Below are 24,062 nucleotides of genomic sequence, written 5' to 3'. Positions count from 1 at the left end.
AAATAAAGCTATAAATTTTGGTTGGGTTTCCAGACCCACCCATAACATTCAATTTAACCCATAATGAGGCTGAAATACTATATATATGAAGTTAAAAAAAAAAAAAGGAAGAAAACGATGTTGTTGCCATAGTGGTAATTAAACAAGCCAGAAAAACAAGAGCTCGAGAACAGTCTCTCTAAAGCTGCTGCTTGACGAAGGATTAAGTACTGTCAGGCGCATGCAATCAGGCGCCTGTGGCTGGCATACGGTAGGTGGTCTGTTTAGGAGTGAAAAAGTAGGCCAGGAGCTGTCCTCTGTCTGCAGACCACTGTGTGGTCACAAAGTGCTTCACGATCATGATCTATCACATCTGGTTGCCAGCAATCTGTTAGGTACCGAGGCAGCCAACTGCAATCCCATTTCTGAGGTGAGACACTGAGGCAGAAAGAGAGGCAATCTGTCCACATTCCAGTGCCACCAGGTGTAGAGTCAACAGAAGCCAGATTTAATGGCTGTCTGTTTTCTTTCCACCCAAGGGCACAGTGAGGAACTTTCTGACCGAGAGGCTGGGGCACTGACTAATCCCTGTCGCCTGGGTCCTCGAGTTTCAGACCTCATTTATGTGCTGGTACCGTGAGGCCAAGCTGGAGATCACGCGCGTGAGCAGATCGCAGGCTGACTTCTGGGTCCCTACATGCAATGGCGGTGAACTGGTCGGAAGGGTTCAATGGGGCGACGGTGTTTGGCACACGGTGGGCGCACAGTGGCTTCCGGCTGCTGTTCTGTCTTCATACTCTCACGTATGGAAGAGCGAAGAAGAGGCTCCCTAGGTGCTTCCTCTCCACACAGATCAGCGTGGAGACATGGAGAACACACGGGGTCGTACTGACAGGCAAGCCAGGGGACTGCATCTACAATGTGCCCCCCACCCCTACCGCTGCACACGTTACTCATGGAAACAAGCATGCTTACAAAATATTCTTAAATATTCTGGAAGGAGATAGGCTGAGTTCATGACAGTGGTTGTCTCAGAGAGAGGGTGAGGAATGGGTTTGCTGACGGGAGTACAAAGGAGGCTTCATCATTAACTGGAATGTTTTATTTCTTTGATTAAAATAAAAAAGATGAAGTGTATGTGAGAAATATTAACTACAGTCAATTCTGGGGATGAGTATGTGAGTGAATGTTATAATACTTCTTATTCTTTTCTGCATTTTAAACAGTTCTTGAAATAGAGAAAAAAAGAGGGAGAAGAAAGGCAGTGAAACAGTGCCTGTGTTTATACGAGAAAGAATTTACCAGGGGTGGAGTTAACCAAAGTGCAAATATAAAACTTAGGGGGCTAGGTGGAGTCAGTCCCTCGGTGGGCATGTGGATTTGCCAGGTAGTGCCGCTGGCTCCGGGGACACGTGCGTCTTTGTGGGAGCAGAGGACAGGAGAGCTGCCGGCTTGGGGAGGGGTACAGCGGCCATCTGTAGGTGCCAGGCTTGTGTGAATGGCTCTGGTGACAAGGGCCACCAGAGAAAGGAAGGCAGCGGGACTCAGCTGAGACTGGCTTTCCATCCTAAGCCTTATCCTACCTTCTCTGGGGGTCCTGTAGATCCTGTACCAAGGGAAGCTGGTCTTTTAGGTTCTGGAAAATTATGTGATTCTGATGCCTCTGCTATAAAGAGAATGCCAGGGTCAGAACTTTTTTGGAGCAGACCTGGTAAACACTGGGGAGATGGCCAGGGCCACACTGGCAGTTAAACATGGCAAACTGAACACACAGGTTAATCTTTGCTCCCTCCACTAAAAGGGCAGTAAGGAAATCTAATATATGCATCATATCAAATATTAAATATATGTGTTCTAACACACACGCGCGCGCGCACGCACACACCCCAAGCAGAGAAACAGTGAAGACACATTACCCTCTCTGTGTTTTCGCCTGAGAGACAATGCACAGGAAGCAAGTAGATTCACACTACAGAACCCTAGAAAAGCTCATGTCCCTGCACTATCAGTTACCTTTGAAGGTGGGGGTTATACAGGGGACTCAACTACGAGAACTGGTTGAAAGTAGGTGAAAGGAGCAAATTGACCCCCCATATCCCTTCTCCTTCCTCCTCTACAGCAGGGATGAGCCCTCTCCCACCTTGGCAGGAGACAGAGATTTCACTCTGGAGTCCCTGAACAGAGAGGGTCTACTCCAGGGGATCGAGGCACAGTAGAGGGTGGGAACCTAGGGGTCTATGAAGAAGGATTTACATGAAGTGAATGTCTCAAATGGTGAGACTTCCAGTCCCCACCCTCCTTGTCTTGGCTTTCAGGCCACCGTGATCCAGGCTTAATCCCCATGCAAGACACCGGAGGATCCCTCTGGAGGATCCCTCTGGAGACTCTAACCAGCCCAAGAGGAAAGACCAAGAGCCACTTATCCAGTTTCTTTCTTCCTGTCCCTCCAGTCTGCTTTCCATAGATACTTATTCAGTGCTTACTATGGAGTAGGCCCTATTTTAGACTCTGCCATCAAGAAGCCTACATTCTCGTGGGAGAAAGAGACAAATAAATATAGGGCTAAGTAGAAAAGTAAAGCAGTGTAAGCAGATTCAGAAGTGCACACTGCTTTTAGAGAACATATTTAAGGAGGCTCGCTCTGGTACGTGACAAGTGAGCGAAGACCTACGCCAGCGGAGTAAATGGCCACGTGGATCTGGAAGAGTGTTCCGGTGAGAAGAAACAGAAGGCAGCTGCTGTGCTGGACCTGAATGAGATCAGGCAGGGATCTCCCAGTGAGACACCAAATCCCTGTCTGATAACCCAGAAGGAAGCCCGCAAACCCACCCTCACACGAAAATCTTCCAACCAGCTTTCTCATTGCCTAAGGTTTGAAGGAGAACAGCCAGTCGAGGATCACCAAAAATCCTAACATGGAAAAGAGAGACCAAAAGCACAGAGAAAAGAAAAATAATTCAGAAGATACAGTTATAATTCAGTAGACAGAATAAAACTTCAGGAATAAACCCCTATACACTGCCAGATAGATAAAAGAATTATTATACTCTTAAAAAAGTTTTTTTTTTGTAATCTTGATTTATTTTTGAGAGAGAGACAGAGTGAGAGTGGGGGAGGAACAGAGAGAGAGAGAGAGAGAGAGAGAGAGAGAGAGAGAGAGAGGGAGACACAGAAACCAAAGCAGGTTCCAGGCTCTGAGCTGTCAGCAGAGTCCAGCGCGGGGCCTGAACTCACGAACGGTGAGATCATGACCCGAGCCGAAATCAGATGCTTAACCAACTGAGCCACTCAGATGCCCCATACACTCTTGAAATAAGAATAAGATGATATGAAAGGGGATATTTAGAGAACAAGAAAATGCTCTTATCAATTGAGGCTATGAATTGAAATCAATAATCTAATGAAGCTAGCTTAAGTTGAAATTTTGTGGAACATCCAACAAGACAGCAAAGATAGAAAATAGAAGAAAAAGGATAAGAAAATGAGAGGACCAACGAAGAGGTCCACTATCCAACTAGGAGGTGTCCCAGAAAAAAAGAGCAGAGAAGGTATGAGCTATAATACTGTCAAAGTAAAAAGAAATTTTCCCATATATGGAGGACATAACTTACTAAGTTAAAGAGCCCACTGAATGGTCACTACAATAGGTAAGAACACAAAACATATTATTGAGAAATTTCAGAAGATCTAAATGTTTCTGGACAGGGCAAAAGCAAATCAACCTAAAGATGAGGGCACCAAAATTACATGAGATTTTTCAAGAGCAACACTGGGAGTCAGGAGAAGATAGAGCTGAGCTGTTCCTTCTAAGTGTTGAGGGAGAAATTAGTCCCAGCCAGAGGGCTATTCCTAGCCAAGTCACATATTTGGATAGAATAAAGAAACTTGGATTCAGGCATATAAATCTGAAAACACTTACCTCCAGGGTATTCACTAGAAACTTCTGGAAAATGTACTCCATCAATAACAAAGGATTAAACTAAGGCAAAGAAAGTTACAGGATCCAGAAAAGAGATGACCCAGGAGGATGGGAAGGGAAAGTTGAGGACGAGAGCTGAGCAGAGGCTTAAGGGGACCAACCCTGCAGGGGAGGGAAGGCAGGGCTCCAAGAGGGAAAAACCGAGAGGTGTTAGGCTGCGGGGATTTGTGTGGCTCTGACAAAAATAAGTGATATGTACCTATAAAATTAATGAATGACAGATAATATGGAAAACTAAGTAATTTTTAAAAATGTTTATTTACTTTTGAGAGAGACAGACAGAGAGAGAGAGAGAGAGAACGAGCAGGGGAGGAACAGAGAGAGAGGGAGACAGAGGATCCGAAGCGGGTTCTGTGCTCTCAGCACAGAGCCAGATGTGGGGCTGGAACCCTCGAACCGTGAAATCATGACCTGGGCGGAAGTCGGATGCCCAACCAACTGAGCCACCCAGGCGCCCCCTAAGTAATTTTTAACTCCAGGAATAACAAATTATATTACAAAGAAAGGCAATTTTAGCAAACTATGTGGCTTAGCCCAGAACAATAGTCAGTCATACTAATGCCAACGCTAAATGCTAAAAACTGATTTAACGGGAGTGAGAAGAGGGGAGAGGGAGAGAAATATGATCATGGGAGGGAAGGGTAAGGAAGCTAAATCCTTATCTTCCAAAGTAGGGAGATGACAGATAATTTTGGTAACAGTATTAAAAAGCAGCAGGATAAGCATATAGTTTAGAAACCTGAAGGTACTGACCAAAATAAAGGTCTATAAGACATGAACATGTTTGCCTCAAAGTCTAAAAGTCTGATCATGTGTTATGGTGGCCAAGTGGGAGGACACAGGCGCCTTCACACCCCGCTCGCTCAAGGAAGTGCCAACCAGCAACATTTTAAATGCGCATACCCCTAGAGCTAGCGATTCCTCTTACATCAATTGAGCTTATGACACGTTTCCAGCCGGGGGACCCAGGAGTAAGGACTGCAGTGTAGCACTGCATGAACGGCAAGAGAATAGAGACAACCCAAATGTTCCTCACTGGTCAAGTGGATTATGGTACATCTCTTTCCCTATGATGAAAGACCGTGCAGCTGGAGAGGGCAAGGGAGATGGAGAGGGTGGGGGAAGGAGAGAGGAAGGCAACATTCTAGAGTTCTCCTAGGTACAGAAAAATCTGTATGAAAAAAAAAACAGGAAAATACACACATTTGTTTATGTATAAATGATCGAATCTCTGGAGCAAGAGGTGGTGGGTGAGATACATTTTGCTGTCTTTAGTCCTTAATTTTTAACCATATTAAAGGCATTTGCTCTGAATGCATTATCTTTTACAAATATTAAAAGACTGTTGGGGAGGAGGAAGGCAGGCAGCTGCCTCTGGTGAGTGGGACCTGGGCTGGGGGCGGTGAAGCAGCATACTGTTGCTTTTGTTAATAAATCTTGTGCTGCTACCTTTTAGTTATTTATTTAAAAATGTTTTAATGTTTACTTATTTTTGAGAGAAAGAGAGAAAGAGCGGGGGAAGGGCAGAGAGAGGAGGACACACAGAATCTGAAGCAGGGTCCAGGCTCCGAGCTGTCAGCACAGAGCCCAACGTGGGGCTTGAACTCACAAACCGTGAGATCATGGACCTGAGCTGAAGTCGGTGCTTAACCAACCGAGCCACCCAGGTGCCCCTCTACCTGACTTCTAAAACAACGTACATGTATAACTTGGATAAAAAATAAGGAAATTCAGAAGTTGAAAAATACAAGCAGAGCCAAGAAGAGGAGACAAACCTACGGTGAGGAGGCATGGAAAGGGTATGTGGGGAATAGATTTATTTACAACCTTTGGGAGCAGGGCCGGAAGGCAAACATGAACCTTCGGAGAAGATTCCTGTAAAGGAAGGGAATATTAAAGGCTGTCCCCTATCAACTGAGCTGCAGTGACATCGGAGCCCTCTCGGAGCTGTGTGGTGCTGAGACGTGACAGGTATTAAAGGCCTTGAGTGAGCCTCCAGACTAGCCTGAAGATCCCTCTGACAGTTCTTTATGAGTGCGCCTCTCATGCTGACCCCACAGCTGCCTGCCGTCCCTTCGCACGCGCTGTTTTTACTGTCTGCCTCACAGCTGCGACAGGCCCAGGATCCCACATTCATCTCTAATCAGATCTAACACCTCACTGGGGCCTGGGCATGGGAGGGACAGTGCATCTTGTATAGCACTGGGGGAGGCGACAATTCTAGAGTTGTGACAGTCTTTAAACGGGCCCGGCGTGTCTCTCCCCTGCACATCTGGTGAGCACCTGGCACATCCAGGGAGTACCTCCCTTGCCCCAGAAGCAGAGTGACATGGTGTCCTATGCAGCAGAGAGGCAGGGTCAGCCCAGATTCTGATGAACCCCTTCCCAAGAGCTCCCGGTCCTCAGATCGTGGACGCCAGTCTAAAGGAAAGCCTCTGTGTGGTGCAGGTCTAATCTGGCACCATGGGAGGAAATTCTTTTGTCTTCCACGATGCTTAACTGGAGTTTATGGCTGTCTCACTGCCCTGACTTCCAGGGAATTCTGGGTTCGCTCCATTTACCCTGTCTGTCTCTCCATTCAACAACTATTTACAGAAAGCCTTCTACATGCCAGGCCCAGGAAAAACACTGCTAAGTTAGTCTAATCTGACTGCAGACCTGAGGTGGCAGGAAAACAGATTGTTAGGAGCACCTGGGAGTTGTGACCATTTAGTCACATGCTGATCAGCCACATGCTTACTGAGATCAAAGGTCACACAGGGGAGGCTCCTAAGCATATTTTGCTGGTCTACTGAGTATTTTTAAAAATCCGAGTTATCTCCCACTTAAAATTCGGGAGATTTCACATAAAAATACAAATACAAACTTCTAGTTTCCTTTGAAAGCTAGAAGATCTGGCATCCTTGGGTCCTCTTTTCTGCAGAGACAACACTGGCTAGAGCTGAGGTGAACAAGACAGACTGAGGTCAGCAGGCTTCTGGTGGTCTCCATCACTCTCTGGAGCCTGTCCTGGCCTGCTGTGCTTGTTCCCATCACCCATTTGGCCCAAGCAAGTGGCCAGGTTTCCATCCCAGCCTTAGAGAGAGCTCAGACAGTGTTAAAATGGAACAAATTAAATATCAAACTCTTGAACAGGAATCGTACCACCTCCAAATTCTTTGGGAACCTAGCACCAGAATAGATACACAAATTATGTTTCATTAATTAAAAAAAAAAAAATCCGGCTCAGTTGGTGGAGCATAAGACTCTTGATCTCGGGGTTGTGACTTCAAGCGTCAACTTGGGTGTAGAGATTACTTAGAAGTAAAATCTTTACAAAAGACTATCTTCGTACACTGTTCTATTCTTGGCCTTAAGAACTGGTACGACTGAGGGCAGAACAGCCGATACTGATAGTCTTTAGTCACTGCTGCTTGTCTTCCCCTGGGCTACAGTCAGTGGTAGAAGGTTTTCTGTGGAGCTTCCAAACATTCCGTCCAACTCCCAGGCCATGCCTCTGACCGATTACACTCAGAATCCCTGGGGGTGGGCTCTGCATGAGTCAGTCCCATTGAAACTCCTCAGGGCATTTCACTGTCCAGTGGGGGTGGAGCCCTTCCCCTGGCTGGGGATGAGGGTTGGGGGGCAGCCTGCTGGGACGGACACATGTGTCCCTTCCTATTTACAGTGCAGTGTGAGCCGTCCCCTACTTTCCTCCTGCCCTGGGGGTTTCTGGACCTATGTGGGCATTTCATGCTTTCTGGCCTCTTTTCTCTGGTGAATGCACTTGCATTTGCTGTTCTAACATGAACTGGTCTTGGGTTTTACCTTCCCTGCTCATAGCATAATTTTCCCTTTTAGAGGAGTTTCCTCTCAAAGGAAGGGTCAGGACCCTCCTGCCAGCTCCTCGTAAGAGCGGAGCCGGAAACTTCCTACCCTGTGGCAGCCACAGGAAGGTCTGTGTCCTGGAGATATTCGTAGAGTGTTCAAATGAGCAGTGGGGGAGCAAAGGGGAGAGGAGCCGTTTTAATACTCTGCATTGCACTCAGCCCCCCATCCCCAAGCCCCCGCTCCCACTCTGTGCCATCCACTCCCTGCCACGGAGCGCTCCTTGATTCCCCTAAGGGGATGCAGTAATTGATGATTAGCATTCCAAAGCTTGGCTTACATCCTGCTAGCCCGTCATATTTAATTACATTTTAACTATATTCGTCTTCGATAATAGCACGAACATAATTTAGATAATTATCTCTCTCTCTCTTATTCTCTGACTCTGTCTGTCTCACTTAGAGCTCCTTGCAACAAAAATCGCTTTCTCGGCTCAAACACATAAACAGACTCTGGGGCCAAGAGCTTTTCTTTCTCTCTTGCAGCAGCTGTGCTAGAAACGCAATGGTTTTGAGTATCATGCAGAAAAAAAGAAAATCTATGTGTCTTCCTGCCTCTGTATTCATGTTTGTACACAGCCGGTGGTGGGAGTTGGTGCGTGCGCGCGTGTGTGTGTGTGTGCACGCGCCCACGTTTGCACCTGGGCAAGAGCTTTTGTGCGGTATAGCAACAGGGGAGGCCTGGTCAATCAAATTAGTGTCTATAAAGCACCCTCGTGGTCTGGCATTTCTCTCTTCCAAGGTTTAATGGCTTCCCTCGCAAATTTAAACTCTGTTGAAACAGTTCTAAATGTCTGGGAAGTCTTTTGAAGAGATGTGTTCTTTCTAATAGGGTTTCTGTCACACTTGGATCTTATAATTAATGACCTTTACCCTTGCCTATTATCTGCCTCCTCCAAGAGCCCATCAGGTACCAGAGGAAAACTTGGGGCTCTTCCAAGGGAGAGTGTGTCTCAAGCCAATTGCTACAGTGTTAGGAGTCCCTGCAGACCTTCCCAACCACCACTGGGTCACGTGCTATCCGTGCCATCCGAGTCCCTGGCCTAATAATGCCCCTCCCCTCCCCGCTGAGAGTAAAACGTATTCTTTGGGAGCTTTGTTAGTTTTCCTGGCGAAGCCAGAGAGAGCTGAGCAATTTAGGTAGGAAGATTTTATGTTACAAAGTTCACACCTCTAAGGTTTTTGAACGCATGAGGGAATAAAAAATGGCCTCAGAAATAGCTACTATCCAAGATAATCCTGCTCAAAGTCCAGAGATCCAGAGCCCGCAAGGATGTCGACATACTACTTTACAAGATACAGTGTGGGGATGGGGAGTCCTTACCCCTAAACACTTCAGGTACTGTCCATTTCCTTGGTGTCCTCAAAGGCTCCAATAAATACAAGATTTCGTATAAAAACATTCCCCTTGTCTGATATTGAAGGATTACCCACCAGTCACTATCTTCTCCAGACAAATTCATTATTCATTTGGCTCTCGGTCCACATCAGAGACAAAAATCCTTTTTTTCCCCCATGAAGAATAAATACCACCAAGTAGTCCCCACACTGGTGACAGCCAGGCAGGAAGAGGTTGAAAAGGGGAGTGTTAACAAACATAGGGACTCTTGCTGCCCCTTATTTGGGAGGCCAAAATTCCTAGCTCACTCTGGAAATAAAGACACAGACCAGACTTCAGGAAGCCGGGCAGAGCAGTCTAGACCAACATTTTGCCACCAGTGTGTTCAGTCCACCCACTGACTCTTCTGATGTGACTAGGCCCAGTACTGGTTCATGTGCAGAAGGGAAATGAACCCTTTTAGCAACATGATGGTTCTGGCAACTGAGTAGTAACTCTCAGCCCACCAGAGAAATTAGAAACATCAATGTGGTGACCCGGGAAGTTGTGAGGTCCCGTCCTTGGTGATGTCAAAGACCAGGACAGGAGCAGCCCTCTCTCTATCGCACAGGTTCTGGGCCATTCACCTCGCTCAGTGATGGCAGCTGGGGAGAATGATCTAACTGGGTTTCATGTATTGTGAAGTTCCTGTCCAGGACGCATTTGGCTACTTTAGGCCAGGCCTACGGTGGGCTTGAGGGGGCACACTTCTTCTCCCTCATGGCCCTGAACAGGCTCCACATACCTTGACTTGCTCCATATTGTTTAGGAGGGATGTTCCTACTTTTGATCGTTTGCTGCCCAGCTCAGGTGCTTAGGAATTCTGCTGAAATCTGCCTGAAATGTAACAACCACCTGGGTCTTGGTCTCCACTGAATGGATGGAAGAGCCAGCCATTGGCCATACTTTTCTGCCAGCAGGTAGCTCTAGAGGCTGGGGGGAGGGGGGGGGGAGGGGCGAGAGAACATTCAGTTTGCTCTTCCCCAGAGGATCCCCTGTCCCCGGCAAGTACAATGCTCAACAGAATTATTGATTTAAATGACGTGAGTGGCTCCTTTCAGCCTGCAAGGAGAGCAGGCTCGCTCTGAAAAGGCTGTTGCCTCTGAGGAGACAGCCTCCTCCTCCTTGGCTCTGTGTGACCGTCCAACGCCACCTCCGTTTCTCCTCCAGAAGCACGTTCCCTTGGAGATGCACGCTGGAAATGTGAGGACCATGCCTGAGCAGGAGCCAATTTTCAAATGTTAAGAATTTGGCAATTTCGTTTCCTAGTGTTTTAAATACCAAAAGGATTGAGAACACAATGAGGACTAAACAGTCCTGCGTTGCAGGTTTTAAAAAAGGGTTGCTTTTATGGAAATTCACGCCAAGTGCCTGTGCAGAACAAAACTCGACCCTGACCTCAGAAACCCACCATAGCACATACACCTAAGGTGAGCCAGTGGCCCTCCAGAAGGACTGCCAGGCATTCTCTGAATCAAATCTGACCAATTTCATAACTAAAATTACACCGAGCTCCTGTGGGTATTCCAGATCTGATGACATATGCCAAATTCGTTCAGCACCTAACACTGGGGAGATACTCAGTGAAAACTTAAAAATAGACTCTCCCTCTCCAGCCATTAAGGGCCTGATATTTGCAGCTGAACAGGTAAGAAGTGGGGGGCATCGGGGAGAGTTTTAAAAATCTCCAGAGTACAAAAGAATGTTTCTCTATGATGAAACCTATCACTCTCTGCATGGAGCCGTCCAAGATTAGCCTAAAGCCGCTGAACGCACTGGAATCTCTGATATGAGTTCCACAATAAAAAGGTGACAAGTGTTTCTGGCAGGTCCCATAAAGGCCCTTTCTGGAATTTGCATAAATTGCCACATTCAACACAATTAAAGCCGATGTAAGGCAGTATGTAACAATCTTTCTTCTGGGACATTTTCTGTTAATAAAAAAGTGGAACTTAAAAAGATAATTTCTCTCTCTTTTCAAACACTTTCTTGATAAAAAGTCACTGCCACCCCCCACCCCAACTTAGCATCAATGGATTTCTGGGTGCGTGTGCTCTCTTGCAGGCCCCTTGGCTCTCCTGGTTCTGAGTCACTCTCTGACCTCTTCCCTGGACTCAGGCCTACATGCTGGCAGGGAAGAACTCTGCCCTATGACCCTGCTCTGCTCGTCTTAGTGTCTTCAGCCACGCCACCGTAGTGCAGGAGGGAAAGAGGCAGCCCTTGGCTCCCTGTGAGCTTATAAAACATGGTGGTCAATGCAACAGGACAGGAGACAACGAGGGCAGGTATGAAGTACCAAAATCAGGTTAAATAATTTAGGTAATTTATGACACAAAAATCAAATGCCAAGACAGGTAGGGGGATTTAGCTGGGCAAGGAGAGTGGTTGGAGGTATGGGAGGTCAGGGGTCTGTTTGGATCATTTTAATAAGCCACAGGAGCAAAATCAGGATCAAAACCATAGGTGCAAAATGCATGGGAGGCATCTCACTGTTTGTGATGAATCCTGAGTCCCCTCAGGCCAGCAACCTCAGAGATTCCCTTCCTGTATTTTGTAAACCTAGACGTCGTGTGTACACACAGGTGTGTGTGTTTGTGTGTGTACACATGTGTCCGGGACCAAGATCTGATGCAGTGCATCTCTTAACACCTGCTTTGAATTTTGTTCATGCCCCAAGGCTAAGACATCAAACAATGACTTCTTTACTACTTCATAGTAAACAAGCAGCCATGAAACACGCACAAAAATACAGTTTCCTTTCAGGTTGTGTTTTAATCTACCCCTAGTTATTTGCAGTGCTAGTCCCCTGCCCCGAGGGCTTTGCAGAGTTGAAGGCAGATGCCAAGAAGTCAAACTGCATTCAACAAGGTTAAAAGTTACCCTTGGCACGTGGAAATCTCCTGCAATAAAATACTATAAGACGGTTGCTGAAGCTTAATCAGCTTATTTTTCTGTATTATTTCTTGGGGAGGAAGGTTTCTAGGTGAAGGGGATGGGTGAGAAAACTGACCAGTAACTCTTTCTGATTCCATTGTCAGCCTTTAAAATCAGATAGATCAGCTATTAATCTCAGAAAGCCAGCAGTGAATGTGTGCAATAAATTTGTCATCATTTTATGAATAAGCTCTCGGTCATGAGGGCTTACTGTCTGGCAATTCACCTTTTCCATGATATTTTCTATCAATTGCATTTTGGAGCAGCTTAGAAAGAATATTATTTGTGTTCCTGGAGCTCGGGACATAAAAAACCCTCAGAGTGATGGAGATGTACAGGCAGGCCTCCTGTCTGCCCCTGGGCTTGCTAAGCAAACAGTTTACCGATGCTTGAGTGAGCACCACCAGGGGACAGGAATCACTCTTCTGGGTCCAGGAGAGCACTCATCTCCTCAACAGTTGCTAATGAAGGCCCTGTTAGCAGTAGATGACGTTGCACACGCCCACTGGCTTTCTGTCAACGACTGCCAAATAGAGCTGTTGGTAATCACAGCTGGCAAGTTGTTTAGTCAATATTTTTGAAAAGTTCAACCAAGTGTGTGAAAGCACAGAGTAGATTTTCCTAAAGTTGCGAGAGGATTTACTCTTCTCCCTGCTTCGTTGTGGCTCTGCCCCCATCAGGATCACGCCGGTGTCCTGCTGTCTAGTCCTGAAGGGCTGTGGGGTGTGAGGTGTAGAAATGGATGAAATTTCAGCTCTTCTGTCATTCAGCTTGTTTTTTTCCATCAAGTCAGCGGAATTCTAGATCTGAGACTCTGAACTAGAGACGAACACAACAACAACAACAAAACCCTAACCAACACTGCCGTCACTAAGAACAGCTCCAGCTCTAGCTTAAAAACTGCCCCCCCGGGGGGAAGGCCCCTCAACATCAACTTTAAAGCTTTAGGGAGGATATCAATATTTCTGCCCTTCACTCCTCATGAAGGACCGTTGCTCTATTCTACGACTAAAGATGGCAAATGTCCTTTTTGGAGCCATTTCCCCGGATGTGACAAAACATCATGAAAGAGAACCACACTGAACTTGGAAAGCAGCGGACACTGCTACATTTGTTGACTCAGAGCACATAACTGGGGATGGCTGCACCATCTTTGGTGGTGGATATGGATGTCCATCTTTGTTTTCATGATTTTCGTTTTCTTCATTTTTATAATCTTTTCTGGGAATGATCATGACTCCCAACTTTGGGTCAAAATACCCTGTTAGCAGTAGACTTGGGACCAGCAAACTGGTATAGGCTCTGCCGAACTCTTCAGAGGGGTCTTGTCTCAGCCTTCTTTTTATAGTGACTGAGTCGAGTCAGGGACACTAAAAGGCATCCCACAGCAATGCAGCATTTGGGAAACACAGGTTTCTGCTGAAGATCCTGGATACTGGGACTCCCAGGTCTGGGTCCCTGCATGTACAGTCGCAAGTTTATTTTCCATCTTCTTAAACTTTCCCCCCAGTACAGGGGTGCTTAGCAGCTGATGACAGCATCTGAAGAATTTGCCATGACACTGAAATTCCCACTGGTTCTCATAACTGAACCAGTAAACCGTGACCTGTGCTGTAGCTGTCACTAACACCCTCATGGTCACTGAAGAATACAGGAACCACCTTCTGGAGGGAACACTGACATGCCCTAGCTCAGGGCTTCCCACAGGGAGGGAGGAGGTGTAGTCCATAAGATTCTGAGGCACATTCTGATGTACTGTTCCAGGGGGTCTCAAACTCATCAGCAGCATTTGGAGGGCATGTTAAACAGAGACTGCCAGCCCCCACCCCCAGAGTTTCTGATTCAGCAGGTCTGGGGTGGAGCCTGAGAATTTGAGTTTCTAACAGGTTCCCATTTCCCAGGTGATGCTGATGAACGGGGGACCCCACTTTGAGATCCACTGTTCTATTTTGTAACAAAGAGGACAAGCCTATGTTACACTAGGTAGAAGGTAGCAAGCTGGAAAAATCATAGGTAGTTTTAGAATAAGGCGACCAGAAAGACATAAGAAGACAATTACTTGGTAGTGAGGATGGGGGACTGATATGGAAGTGATACTGTGGGCAGGAAGAGGGTCTGAGAGAGAAGAGAGAGAATCTGAAGCAGGCTCCATGCTGTTAGTGTGGAGCCTGATGTGGGGCTTGATTTCATGAACCGGGATATCATGACCTGAGGCGAAATTAAGGGTCAGGTGCTATGAGCCACCCAGGTGACCCAGCAGGAAGGTTTTAAATCCAGCTTTCCAAAGTACTCCACAGGTATCCTGGTCAGGTGAAGAGGTTTGCTGGCCAAGGATCACTACCCTGGGAAAGGAGCTGTGTTGGAGCAGGAAGTTCATCAGCCAGTAGTGACAATATCCGGGTTTTGGCTGGTTCTACCACTCACTAGCTTTATGGCCTTGGGCAAATCACTTGATCTCTGGAGTCCTTGCTGTCACACCTGGAAAATACCTATCCTGCAGGGAGTCAAAGGAAGCAGAGGCTGGGAGAGCCCTCTATAAAGAGTTACTATAAATGTCAGAAATCCCTCTGCTGCCACACTACCTGTGTCCTTGAGGGATTTCCACCTGCTGTGGGACCCACCTGACTCTCCCTTCCCTGCAGTCCCTACCTAGTTCCATCTCCCCCCACCCTAAGTGGGGGGGGGGGGGTCTGCAGGAAGTTACTCAGCACTAAGGTGAGCCCTGCTTTGGACCCTGTTCTCAAGTAGTTGGGTCCTAGGAACTGGCTCTCACCTCATTCCTTGTCATTCAACAAGCACGTTCCAGTAATTATTCTGTACTCAAGTCCATGCCTACCCCCAGGGTCAGCAAACTTTTACTATCAAGGGCCAGAGAGTAAATATTTTAGGCCACATAGCCCCCTGTCACATACTATTCTTTCTTTCTTTCTTTTTTTTTTTACAACCCTTTAAAAATGTAAAAACCATTCTTAGTTTAGAGGCCATATAAAAACAGTCTGTGGGCCAAATACAGCCCTAACCCCTGCTCTGCTGAATTCCCTTCATTCCCTAAAGTCCTAAGGTCCTGCTATAACCTTTCCAGTCCAATAGTCTATTTCTGAACTCCAATATCCAAGGTGGGGTCTCTGCACCTTGCTTGGAACACTCCCTAAGTACCAGCTCCTAGGCTGTGCTGTTTCTAGAATGACCTCCTGGACCTACCAGACTTCCTCCTAGGACTGCTTATCTGGACTTTTGCCCCTTCCTATTGCAGAGATGTTCTCAAATTTTCTCTTCCATCTCAGCAGGAAGTTGAACCCATGTCCAGGTTCTGACGTTCCTGATCTGGAACATCTACCACCAGTTGCCTGAGTTCTAGCCTATAGGCTGAGCGTGTGTAACACGGACAGAAACTCAACATGGAGAGCTATGTGAAGCTATGATGACTGGGCAACATAACAAAGGAAACACCGGTTGTCTTAATTTTCTTTATTCTCAAATCCCAATGATCAGCAGATTGTGTATTTCTCAGGCACAAACCTTTAATGACTAGTTACACAGGATATGTCATTTCTATGAAATTTAATTTCTAGGTGGGTATGACATTTTGTCTGATAGGGGAAAACAATCAAGTTGTTGAGTGTGACTTCCTACACAGTTTTTTGTGAGTGCCCCCCACCCCCTGGAGTGTGCACCAGGTTTGTTAACACTGGCAGCTACTGATGACTGACTAGCTCTTTGTGGAGGGTTTAGTGGGTAGAAGCCACATGCTCCAGTGCTGCTCAGTCTGTTCCTTCAGAGGGAGCACGAGGACATTCATTTATCACATTCTCTTCTTTAGACTAAATAGTCTCTCCTTACTGAATTAGCCACCCACGTCCAGCTTCTTAACTTTCCTCTTTCTGATTAATTCTCAGACTTGAAGCAACCTCCAATTTTGTCCTACCATGTAGGACAGTGTCGGCATCTCACGTGCGACCTGACTGCATAACAACACAGCCGCACAGCTTTGTAATTCACCAGAACGAGTGAGTCCGGGTGGTCATGAACGCACAGCTTTGTAATTCACTAGGAACAATGAGGCTGGGTGGTCATGAAGTGGGTGTGTGTTCTTACAGCAAAATGAACTCAGCAGTCACTGAAGATGAAAAAGCAGATCATGTTGGCCATTTTTGCCATACGAGCCGTCTAGAAACATTTGTTACACCTTTCCACAGATACGATGACCTAAAATACACACGCAAATGATTTCAAACCTTGAGGAAGGCATTCAGCTGTCATCTTGCAGATGCCCTCCACAAAGGTGACGATCAGACCCTCTTTGGCAAATTTATTTTTAATACGGCAGATTGATGGTATTTAACATGGTAATACGGTCTATCAGATTCACGATTCATAAGTTGACATGGCTATCTGTGGCTAAAATATCCAAATAAACAACCGTGGAAGTGAATTTGTTAAACATCAAGATAAAGGTAGAGCAGTCACTTCTTAGGCTGCAGTGTCTGCCTGTCTGGACTGCTGAAGGAGGAGGTGGGGGTGAGTGAGCAGGAGCGCAGGGTGTGTCGCGGGTGGTACGTGCGGTGAGGACAGAATGCTAGGGTGAGCACGCCCCGTCAGCACAGGCCCCCTCCACCTCGGCGCTGTGGTTCTGGGTTACTGACCTTTACCAGCCCCACTGAAGAGCAAGCTGTGTTCTCATGGCGCCAAGCTGAGCAGAGAGAACCTTTGAATGGGAGTTTACTCTTGGCTTTCTTTGAATAAGCTTCTTTGGCAGTGAGAAAAGCTTCTTACCTCCCCAAAGTAGCTTGTACTTGAAATACGGCTTCTAAGAAAGGGGTGTCACCCTATCAGCATTTTCACTGGGATTTGAAGCTACCCTTCCTGCATGGTTTGACAATATACACTTGTACTGGCCAACAAGGGATCTTTAACTCAACTCCCATAAAGTTTTACAATGTGTGATTCATTTCAGAAATGAGACCTGATAATGCAGATTTATCATGACAAGAAGCCTGCCTTTAAAATGTGATTTAATGGTGCCTATACTTATTCACTGACATCTTTATAAAACTGTTAGTGTGGAAATATATTTGTCTTTTTGAAAATAAGTCTTCCTTTTACAAGTATTGTGCAATACCAGAGCCATACATTAAAAATGCAGCAGAAAGAGTAGCAGTGGTTTAATTACGCTGAGGCAACACTGCGCTGAGCACTGCCTTCTTCAGATTCTAGCTACACCACCAGGGACGGCAACCATCTCCTCCTTTCCAGCAACCTCCACTCATGCATGTGAGTCCCCAGCTCAGGGCCGCTACTGTAACTAGAGGGTAGAGAGAGGCTCTCCAAGGTCACACAGATACAATAATGCTGTAAATAAACGAGCTACTGATTATGAGTTAATGCTGCTTTTCTTCCTACCTTAACTTGGTTTATGAGCAGATCTTGATGATTTAACCTTTCAGCCAATTAGAACAGAAGGTTTGATTGACAGCAAATGAATAAATAACATTTTAGCGCAGGAGATAGAATCATCCTCCCCTATTAATCAGTCCCTCTGCCCGTGTGCAGGTAACACGATATTTATCATGCCACTCTGCTACAGTCCCTTGGGGTGTCATTTCATGGCCTACCAGTAAAAACTTCACATTTACAGCAACTGCCCCTCTATTACTGTCGATAACATCTAATTGATATGTCAAACCTCCAAGGAATGCAGTAAATTGAAACACTGCCTCCCCCAAAGAAAATAAACTGGCAAACAGGTAAGTCAGCACCTGCCTTCTTATAATCCCAGACGCCTCCCGTCCAAAAGCCTCCCACCAGGAGCCCACTGCCACCTTCTTTATTCCAGGCTCAGACACTCAACACCCCACTGTACACACACGAGGCCAAGAGCACCACCGGATTCCTGCCCACAGAACGTCAGGGAACCCTGAGCACGGCCCGAGACAAGCCAGCGCCTTTAAATCATTTTGCCAGTGAAAGCCCAGCTAGACTGTGGGCGCCACAAGCATTATGTGCTGTGCAATTTGGGAGAGAGCAGTAACAGCCCAGTAACAATACTGCAGATTTCCTCTGAAGTCCAGGCAGTGCTGTCAGAGATGTGATCTCATTTACCTTCCAAATATCCCTACGCGTAGGGAGGAACTGGCATAATTACTCATTGTTCAGAAGAAATGAAACCCAGAGAAGCTAAGAGACTGGTCTAAGCACTTATCATGAATTGGATACATCTGACACTGCAATATAAGGTTTGTCTTAAAAAACAGGACTTTTAGCTACTCAAACATAGCACTTAAAGGTATTAATAAAAATGCTTCAAAATCACACTGATAAAGAGAGAAAGGACTAAATTAGCATTGATAATCATTTTATTGACTTGACAAAAAAACTCTGATTTTAATAATGGACAAAATGAGATGCAGAATATAATCCCAAGGAGACACCATGAACTGAAAAGGTTCCAGCTAAAAAATATACAACACTCACCTCTGTCTCTCAAAAATAGGAACACCACATATATCAAAAGTAAATGAGACATCCATATAAAATGTTCACTTATAGCTAGACATGTTACACACATGTAAGCAGGGGGGTGGCCACAGATGGTCTTTCTGGCATATTCCATTCTATCTCCTCTCACTGCTTTCTTTACCCATTCTGTACCTTTTTTTTTTTTTTTTTTTTTTAATAGATCTGATGTGGTGTGAACCAGCAGAAATGAAGTTATAATCCTGAGTTTGGGAGAAGATTTGTAGATTATCACAATAAAGAATTTAAAAGGATTCTTTTTTCTTAACTTTGTTTAACGTTTATTTTTGAGAGACAGAGAGAGACGGCAAACGAGAGAGGGAGACACAGAATCCGAAGCAGGCTCCAGGCTCTTAGCTGTCAGCACAGGGCCCTATGTGGTGCTCGAACCCACAAATTGTGAGATCATGCCCCGAGCTGAAGTTGGATGCTTAACTGACTAAGCCACCCAGGTGCCCCTAATTTAAAAGGATTCTAACAGCTGAACCCACCGAACTGTAGTGCCAGATAACCACCCTTCTAAACATGGGAAGTTGTCCTTGCATAGGCATTTGGGATTTAGATACTCAATTATCTTTCTTTTTACCCAATTCCTCCCCCATCCACAGGTCTGTCCCCACCCTGTCACACTGCTCCTGCTCAACCTTTCCATTTCAGCCAAATGTTTTATTTCATTCTTGTTTTGTTTCTTTTTTTTTTTTTTTAATCACTTAACCCCAGCCCCAACATCTTCTCCTAACTTGCCCAATTTCTCATCTTGCTTTGAAATCCTTGTATTGGTCGGTCTTCTTCCCATAGTCTTTTGGAGTGTCTGGGAGTTCTTTATAATTCTGAAGTATGGATAATTCAGTAGTAAGATTTATTCAAGTCTTTTGGCCTGCACAACCTCTTTTTCTATGTTGTCATTCCTCTTCTTGGATTTATCAGTCTGCCTGGCTCAGCTGGCAAGCCCCTGGCCTTCTGAGCAATATTCCTAATGTTGGATATGGTCACGAGCATACTTCTGGATGAGGGCCATCTCATAACGATGTGAAAGAAAAGGATTGTCAAAATCCAGTGTCACTGCTTGGGGGAAGATGATCCTTGGGGCAAAACCAATGTTGGATGAAAAATACTTAAAAACCTTGCACAAAGCCTTTTAGAGATTACCAGCCAAAGTACACACAATGTACAAAGAGTAGAAATGGAGAGGCTCTGTCTACTGGAAGGTGTGAACATGGGCAAGGAAGTGCCATGAAAGAAGGGTAAACATGTAAAAAAAAAAAATGCTGTGTAAGAGCAAGATCTGTGGAGAGAAAATGATCTATTACTGAGCCAAACAGTAGTATGTAGCTAATCCAGGCAGAGAGCTGACTTTTTTCCCACTTCTAATTTTCATGATTTATATATTTAATCAGTTATCCAAGTATCACCCATTACACACTTGTGCAGCTTAACATGGGACTTGTTTCAGAGCGTGCGCGTCAGGTGGTGCTTACATTGCTTACAAGGCTTGGTCATTCAGGATGGGATTGTAATTTCAAGGTAATAATGAAGTGTGATGCTGCAATTCCACAATTTAATTTGGGTAAACCCATAAATGTGGGTCAGAAAGTCACATCTTAAGGTAAGTAACTTCTGATGGAATTCTTGCTGCCATGTGGTGAAATGTATGTCTTAATGAGCTTCCCTATGAGATGGGCACATATAGTCACTATGGACAGGAAGATATGAGAGTATGCTTTCTTTGTGGATGCTCCCCAGGGCGGCCTTTGCATTTGTCCCTGCATGCTTGGTCAGAGGTCCACCTACCCAGCTCTGTGCCTCCAGAGCCTTAAAACCACCCATCTCTTCACCTCCCACAACACCAGGGACAAATGGAATGAGACAAATTGGTTAAGGAAGTTGCCACTTCTTACCCAGTGATGTGTCCCTAGAGGCTCTGAGATCCATTTGAATCAAGTCACCAGCAGTCAAATTCAGTGGTCATGGGAAGAGGTGGGATGCTCAGGATACATGAAGAAGCTAGTCCAGAAAAACTGGTGAAGGTCAAGGACCTCCCTAGTTGATACGATCTAGGAGAACAGAGGCATTCTCTGGCTCTATAGTGGCTAATGTCCTCCTGCAAAACCACTCCTTTAGTAACTCAAAAAAATATTAATATGTGCCAGGTATTATATGGGTATTGGTAATGTAGATATGAACAAAGCAGACAAGGTCCTACTTTCATGAAACTTAAAGCCTACAGCAAAGACAGAAATTAGTAAGTAAATTACAAGCAACGTAATATTATAAATTGTGACAGGTGTTATGAAGGAGAAAAACAGGGTTCTATGAGAGAGACTAACAGAGGAGGCCAACTTTACTTTGCCTGGAAACGGTCATTTAACCAGTGTGGCTCAATGATCATTTGAGCAGCCAGGCAAAGAGCAGAGATTAGGGACTACCTCTGAGAGTCCAAAGAAGTGTCAGAGGCAATCTTGGATCTGAAGGAGATTATGACTTAGTTGAAGAGATCTAGTGATGTCTTACTTTTGCACAGAGTTTTACCACTTGGAGATGACCTCCATGTACACGGATTTGAGGCAGGTATGGCACACACATAAAAAGAGACTAACAATACTTGTGCTCAGTGAGCCAGCACAGTCCCTTGGCTGGGATGGAATATAAGGCTAGAAGCCAGAGGCAGATTGACTTCTCTGCTTTCCAAGCATCCCAAATCCTAGGGCACAGCAGCCTGCCTTGCCCCAGGGTACTTACTTATTCCTGTTTCCTTACAAAAACACCTGCCCTGACTTGCCCTCTGCTCCACCCACAGGAATGTTAGTTAGGCTTGTTCAAGTTCCTAGAAATAGGTCACCACTGGTTTTAGAGAGGGGATGGGAGTGTGAAACCCTCTCTTTGGAAAAATGCTAAAACGCCGATCCCTATCTCGGTGGTTGGATTGCACAATTCAAAGTATGGTGACTTAGAGAAGTCATGGTCTCCAGGGGTCATCCCAACAGGGGAAGGCGAGTGTTCGCCTTTTTATAGACACGGGATGCAGAGAGTCAGAACGGAAGTGCCCCTCCAAAAAGATGGAGGCGCCCTAGAGCCCCACTTCACCTGCCCCTCCTGCAACCACGAGAAGTTTGTGAGGAGAAAATGGACCATGCCAGCAACACTAGGATCATCTCTTGAACGGCATGCCTAGAGGAATCCCACAAGCCCATCACATTACCTGTCAGAGGCAGTGGATGTTACAGAGATTAGACAGATGCCTGTCAGGCAGCCAACCAGTAACATGGCAGAGGACCCACTCCCCTGGCAGTCGCACCTGCTGTGGACCTGCCCAGCAGCCCAGCCCTTTGTGTGTATGGAGTGGGTATGGATGTGGTTGTGAGTGTGCATGGCTGTGGGGGTGTGCTTGTGGGCATGGATTCACCTCGCTTTGAAAGCCTTTAACTTGCTGGCTCCTTTGCCCTGGTGTCCTGTCATCCCGGGCAAGGGCTCTCCAGGACTTCCCAGGCTCCTCATCCACCTCACCAGCACTCCACCCATTTGAACTGGACTACCTGCCCCCCTTTCCTGCATTCCGAGGCCTGTGGCCTGAGAATTAAAGCTGCAGTCCCACAGGCCCCTAGGCTGGGCCCTTGCAGAACAGCTCCTTTTCATATTAAGTTGCTTTTGTAGAGGAAGAAGGGGCTGGGTCTGGGATGGCTGTCAGTCATGAGCCCTTAAATAATGCAGTGATGAAAAACAAACAAAACAAAGCAAGACAGGGCAACAGGAAGGTACTTGAAAGCTTTTACAGATTTGGGACAGTGGGAGCCCCTGCTGGTGCTGCAACCTTGAGAAAGGAAAGTCAGTAAATGCGGACTGAATGGTGCACAGCAGCCAGCAAGATGGTGGAAGTTCGTAAGGGGTCTGCGAGTGTGGGTTAAGCCATGGTCGAGAAGAGTCTGGCTCAGCAGCTCCAATTGGCCCGAGAACAATACACACAACAAAAGAGTGTGAGAGAAGAAAGGTTAAGAATCTAGGGATGATGCCAAGACTTTTGACTCTGGAAAAACAAGTATTAACACTCGCAAAGCTGAGACCTGGGCCCAAGAACACTTGTCTCATGGTGCTTGCTCAGGTGTGAGTGCACATGTATACACGCACATGCATGCACACAGTCACAGAGTTACCTCCCCCAACGTAAGAGGCGTCTGAAGCCATTTGTGGTACCATGGGGATCCAATTAACCACAGCCTCTCACAAACATTAACACACTAGTTAGACATGAAAAACACTGCTGTGGCCCATCAAAGGCAAGCTATAGCTCACAGAGCAGCCCTGAATAAAACAAAGACCTAAAGACAGCAGGGTTGCTTTGGAAGCAATAGACTTTATGACCACAATTTGACCCAGGATTTTACAGCTGAGACAAGCAGAGATTTGGGCAGCGCGAGGCTTACAACACTTCACAAGAGTGTCCTGGAGTGGCTTTCTTATCCAACGTGTACCTCCAGCCTCCCCTGTGCAAGCCACTTAACAGGGAGACCAAATGCTGTACCGCAAGGAGACGCAGAACGTCATCCAGACAGACGGTCAGGTAGTTCCTTTCTTCAAGTTTTCAAAAATGCTGGGATTCTGATTTCTCTCCAAATGGGACCACTGTTGGGGTCTGTGCTTTGAAGTCCTGGCTATAGCCAGGCATTAGTGGCATTAGTGGCATTAGTGCTGCCACTTGCTGTTGTTTTAAGGGTACATACTTATTCTGCACTTCCCAGCTTATATTCTGCTACCCGCTGGCTTCAAATTCCTCAGATTTCTAATCCAGAGATTCTTGAAGGAATGAACAATGAGCCTCTCAAAAATGGCTGTAGAATAAAGAGCCACATGGTGAGGCTGGCTGGATGCTACAGAGCCCTAGACACGCACGGCAGTGACTGTCCTTGTCCCCGCTGCTCTGGTGGGGCAGGACAGAAGGAAAGTGGTTGATGGCACGAGGCGGACGAGACAGCAGGGCTGGCCGGCCACAGTGGCAGCCGGAGTCAGCTGGCTGAGGAAGCGCTTCGAGAGTGCTTCAGAAGTGGCCTCTGCAGAAGTCCGCGGCTCTGTGTCTGTGAAGAAAATGAGGGGCCACTCTGTCTTGTGCTTGCGGCTTCTCCTGCTGATGGGGCTCTGAGGGAGAGCATGATGGGAGAAGGCTGCAGTCTCTCCATGCTGAGAACTCAGGCACCAGGACACAGACTGGTGGGCAGACTTGAGAACAGTGGGTTCTGCTGCCATCTGGCACTTCTGGAACAACATGTGTATGGCCCAGAAGAAGCCCTCCTGCCTCTGTTGGGCCCTTGGCTGTCCAGCCTGCTGACTGGTTGCCCCAGTTCTGCCCCACTGCCCTGGGGCACTAGAGCACAGAGAGAATTTTTCTTGCTCTCCCTAAAGGGCTCCCCACCCCACTTCAGCT

The 24,062-nt window shown here is 46.4% G+C and overlaps 1 protein-coding gene and 1 long non-coding RNA gene across 5 annotated transcripts in view; one reads left to right on the top strand and one right to left on the bottom strand.

Moving 5' to 3' along the window:
• BTBD9 (BTB domain containing 9) overlaps window positions 1-24,062 on the bottom strand; it is a 413,472-nt gene that overhangs the window by 27,924 nt on the left and 361,486 nt on the right. The gene's annotated exons all lie outside the window — the stretch shown is intronic.
• On the top strand, window positions 5,323-23,298 carry LOC113598878 (uncharacterized). The gene is made up of 3 exons (XR_003419636.2): window positions 5,323-5,738; window positions 16,033-16,143; window positions 18,813-23,298. It is a non-coding gene; the product is annotated as an uncharacterized LOC113598878 (long non-coding RNA).

The sequence above is a fragment of the Acinonyx jubatus genome, chromosome B2 (assembly GCF_027475565.1).
Source record: "Acinonyx jubatus isolate Ajub_Pintada_27869175 chromosome B2, VMU_Ajub_asm_v1.0, whole genome shotgun sequence".
Classification (NCBI taxonomy): domain Eukaryota; kingdom Metazoa; phylum Chordata; class Mammalia; order Carnivora; family Felidae; genus Acinonyx; species Acinonyx jubatus.
The sequence above is the reverse complement of the archived record's forward strand: the minus strand, read 5'-3'. Positions and strand labels throughout refer to the sequence as shown.